Consider the following 4,789-nt stretch of genomic DNA (forward strand, 5'->3'; position numbering starts at 1 on the left):
AAAAAAAAAAAAACAAAAAAAACACTTTATATGCTTTAGTTTGGGGTGTTGTCATTGTTGGGGTCTTTCCTGATTGCTTTCAGTCCTCAAGATTGAACCTAGGAGGCCTCACACGCTGGGCAAGCATTCCTTAGGAGATCCCCAGCCCTCTTTGTACTTTGTTTTGAGACAGGCTCTAAGCTGCCCGGGTGGCCTTGAACTTTCCATCCTCCTGGCCTTCCAATGCATGAGCTTTTATCTTAATGATAAATGAAATCTGATGTTCATGTATTGCACATCACCCTTATCTTCTGGCATATTTGGTGTGTCCTTCCTGCTTCATTCTTTGCAGCTGGCATTTATGCCCAGTCTTTGCAGGAATGCCTAAGGAGAACTGTGGCCCCCACCAGTAAGGGCCTCCTTACCAGCTCCCCCTCCCACACTGCTCCAGCCCACTGAGTTCTACCACCCCTAGGAAATCCAGTTGGGTTTCTAGGGCCCAGAAGCTCAGAGTCCACATGGGATTTATGGGATAGAAGTTGTTTTCTCTCATCTCAGCCTGCTTATAACTTTTTTCTTTTTATAAGGAAGCTTTTGTTCTTTTAAACATCTGAGTTCCGACTACAGCTGCCGGTTTTTTTTTCTACTTGAATTTATTCATACTTTCTTTTTTAAATAAATAAATAAATAAATATGGAAGAGGTTAGTCCTCAGCCTCAGTCCTCTAACAGTCCCTCCCCTCCCCGCTCTTCCCCCACCACACACACACACACACACACACACTGGTTTTCTTTTCAACAAGACACTCAGATCAGCACATTAGCAGAGGTACCTCAGGTTGGCACTCAGATGGTGAACACTGGGAAAGTTCAAAAACAGGAGCTGAGAAGGGGGAGGAATACAGGAGAGAGCCTAGGCTCTGGAGGACAGAGTCGGGCCACAGGAGGTGGGTGGAAGTGAGCTGGGACGGGGGCTCCTCTCCTGACTACTGTGGTCCACACTCCCTGGACCCCAGAGCACCCATGGTTTATTCTGCAGTCCACTCCCCGCTCCTGAAGCCTCCCAGGCCCAACTCCAAGTCCTCCAGCTGCTTCTCCAGCTGTTCTCTGCTGGGCTGGCTGGCCTCCCCAGCCTGGATGCGTTGCTGCAGCTCCTCCATCTGCTGCAGCTTCTTCCTTAGGTTCCTGATCTTTTCTTGGCTTTCTCTGCTGTGGCAGCAGAGTCAGATGGATCAGAGGCAGCTAGAGGTGTGGCCTGGTGGCCATGGAGAGCGCTAGGCACCTGGGCTATGTCTCCAAGAGACACCTTATCAAGAGTCCTGCTCAAGGCCTCTGCTTCTTTCTCCTGCTGTTGCCTCCTCTTCTCCTTCCGCTTCAGGTTGCGTTTGGCTTCACCACCTTCGGGTCTGGATGGGGTGACCCATGTGGTGGCCTCAGGGCTCAGCCCTGGGGGAAGTTCTGGTTTACTCTTGAAAAACTCCACATACTTGTTTTCATAGACTGGGACCTCTTCTTGCATGTATCCTTCTTTGACCCTCCGCTGCTTGTGCCAAGTCCCGCCTCTGGTCTCTGTGTTGAGGCAAGGCAGTTGTCCTGGTGGCTTCAGGGGCGCTGGAGCTTTCCATGATGGGAGTTGGGCGGGCAGCCCTGGGGATTCAGCGGTAAGGTAACTTCTTGGCCTGCTGCTCCATAGTGGATCCTCCCGGGGTCCCAGCTGCTGAATTTTGGATAAACCAGAACATCTCCTCGGGTTGGGAATGGGGCCCAGTAATGGGGAAATCGCAATACTAACTACAGTTTCTGGCACTAATCAAAAGTACAGGTTTAAAAGCTGGTACCATTTGAAAGCTAGTTTTTAATAAAATTAATTTCCAACGCGATACTAGACCTGAGCCTTGGGAGTCTGCGCCCGCCATAAGGGCCCTGCGGCTGAGGGACCAGGTGGCAAAGCATCAGCTGGGAAGGCTGGAGGCCGGCCTGCCCGACGTTTCCCTCCCAGCTTCTGATGTGCTTATTTTCAAATCAGGGCCCTTCCTTTCCCAGCAGGAGCTGTTTGGCTTAGTACATCTTCTGGCCTTCTGCCAACACCATGAAATCAAGGAAAAACTGGACAACACACAATTTTTCCCCGAATAATTTCTTCTCTATTTTTAAGGGAAGAGAGGGGAGAGACAGAACTGGAGACCTGCCAAGCTTCCCAGGAAGTCAGAACGTACAGAGCAGGGAGATTCTTCTCACCCGCAACCAGCAAGCAGTCCGCTGCCACCGGCAAGTCCTGTTCTCCTTCCTGCTCCCTCAGGAGCATTAACTGGGGTGAGAGAAGCTGAAGGGCCAGTGCAATGGGTTTGGGAGACTTATTCCATTTAGCAAGAGAGAACTAGACTGGTTAAGAATAATACATCCTGGGCACATCAGGCATGGGTACACAGCTTTCACCTTAAAGCCCAATACTCTTGAATTCCAGGGAGGCAGAGGCAGGTGGATATCTGTGAGTTTTTATGCAGCCAGAGCTACATAGAGAAACCCTGTCTGAAGAAAAAAAAAAGAGGAGGGAGAAGGGGAAGAGGAGGAAGAGGGGGAAGAGAAAGAAGAAGAGGAGGAAGTAGTTATCCTCTGTAACCTACAAATTCTATACAGTAGGCATGAATAAGAATGCCTTTATTGGCGATGGTGAGATGGCTCAGCTGGTGAGAGATTGCTCTTCTGATGGTTCTGAGTTCAAATCCCAGCAACCACATGGTGGCTCACAATCACTCGTAATGAGATCCGACACCCTCTTCTGGTCCATCTGAACAAAGCTATAGTGTACTTATTTATTTATAATAATAAATAAATCTTTGGGCCTGAGTGAGCAGAGTTGGCAGGCGCAAGGGGGGCCGACCAGAGCAAGCAGAGGTCCTAATTCGATACCCAACAACCACATGAAGGCTCACAACCATTGGTACAGCTACAGTGTACTCATATACATTTAATAAATACTTTTTTTAAATGAATGCCTGTATTGCCTTATGTTTGTATGGTTTAAGTGAAATAATGCCCTAGTGGCCGCCATTACAGTACACAATACATGTAGCCATGTATAGTTGCAAATTTTAATGGTCACCAATCACTTTGCAATGTGACACACTACTGGCCTTGCTACCTGCTCATATACAGAATGCAGCACAAGGGAGGGCATGAGAGTTAAAGAACAGAGGCAGCTCTCAGGCAACTCTCAATTCCTGCTCCTCCTGCTCTTGCATGATTGTGCTGGCCATGAGCCCACAAGGAGGAAACTGAGGCTGGAAACTGCAGTTGGCAGCAGACACTAACAGGCATCCAGGATCTTCTAGCCCAGTGACCCTGAAGCTAATGCCACCCACTTCCTGAGTCTGTTCCTGTATTAGTCAGGGTTCTCTAGAGTCACAGAACTTATGGAATGTCTCTATATATTAAGGGAATTTGTTGTGATGACTTACAGTCTTAGTCCAAGAATCAAGGAATTGCTTGGTCCCACGAGGCTGGATGTTTCAGCGGGTCTTCCGTGTAAGCTGGAATCCTGAAGAAGTGGGCTCCAACAGATGTGCTGGCAAGTAAGTGTAAGCCGGTGAAGAAGACCGGGTGAGTGTTCCTTCTTCCAAGGTCCTTATGTAGGTCTCCAGCAGAAGGTGTGGCCCAGATTACAGGTGTGTACCATCGTGCCTGGATCTGGGTCTGGTTTTATCCCAGGCTGACCTTGAACGCAAAGATCTCCATGCCTCAGTCTCCTGGGATTAAAGGTGTGTACTACCTTGCCTGGGCCTAAGCTTTTCATGGCCACTATGCCTCAAGATCTCCATGCAAAGATCCAGGTCAGAAACTTCCAGCCTCAAGCTCTGGATCACAGGTGAGCCCTCCAATTCTGGATTATATTTCATTCCAGATATAGTCAAGTTGACAACCAGCAATAGCCATTACAGTTCCCCTCTAAAGCCGTACCTAGACAATGCCCTACATCCCAAGACATAGCATCGTTTTAAGAAGTTCAATTACGAATGGTGATCCCCGTGTGGTGGGACATGCCTGTAAGATCATGCCGTGCAAGACTGGAAGGGGGAGGCTGGAGGGTCTGGAATGCCAGCTCATCCCTGCCTACACAAGGGGCCCAGAGCCAATAGAGGTCATCAGAGAGCCCCTCCCAAACAAAGTAAGCTAGCGCTTGCCTGGGCATGGTGTCTCGGCTCATGCCTTCATCCCAGCACTGGGGGATGGATGCAGGAGTTAGCCTAGTCTACATAATTTGTTCCAAGCCAGATAAGAATACACAGTGAGATCTTGTCAAAGGGAAGAAAGAAAGAAAGAAAGAAAGAAAGAAAGAAAGAAAGAAAGAAAGAAAGAAAGAAAGAAAGAAGAGAGAGAGAGAGAGAGAGAGAGAGAGAAGAAAGGAGAGAGATAAAGAAAAGAAAAGAAAAGAAAAGAAAAGAAAAGAAAAGAAAAGAAAAGAAAAGGAGAAAAGGCCAGGCACACCTTTAATTCCCAGCACCAGCACTTGGGAGGCAGAGGCAGGCTAATTTCTGAGTTTGTCTTTGTTTTGTTTTTTGTTTTTTGTTTTTTTCCAAGACAGGGTTTTTCTATATAGCCCTGACTGTGCTAGAACTCACTTTGTAGAGTTGGCTGGCCTCGATCTCAGAAATCTGCCTGCCTCTGCCTCCCAAGTGCTGGGATTTCTGAGTTTGAAGGCCAGCCTGGTCTATGCAGAGAAACCCTGCCTCTGAGAAAGAAAGAAAGAAAGAAAGAAAGAAAGAAAGAAAGAAAGAAAGAAAGAAAGAAAGAAAGAAAGAAAGAAAGAAAGA

The 4,789-nt window shown here is 47.9% G+C and overlaps 1 protein-coding gene and 1 pseudogene across 3 annotated transcripts in view; both read right to left on the reverse strand.

Annotated features, from left to right (window-relative positions):
• The window catches only part of LOC110321087 (transmembrane protein 56), a 57,524-nt gene that overhangs the window by 43,776 nt on the left and 8,959 nt on the right, over positions 1-4,789 (reverse strand). The window contains exon 1 of one of the 3 annotated variants that reach the window (XM_029537907.1): positions 3,437-3,657. The exons of the other annotated variants lie outside the window; for them this stretch is intronic. The gene's annotated coding sequence lies outside the window, so the exon portion shown is untranslated. Of the gene's footprint in view, positions 1-3,436; positions 3,658-4,789 lie in introns of those variants that run through there. 3 annotated transcript variants of the gene reach the window in all.
• Positions 1,007-1,603, reverse strand: LOC110320877 (annotated as a pseudogene).

The sequence above is a fragment of the Mus pahari genome, chromosome 4, assembly GCF_900095145.1.
Source record: "Mus pahari chromosome 4, PAHARI_EIJ_v1.1, whole genome shotgun sequence".
Classification (NCBI taxonomy): domain Eukaryota; kingdom Metazoa; phylum Chordata; class Mammalia; order Rodentia; family Muridae; genus Mus; species Mus pahari.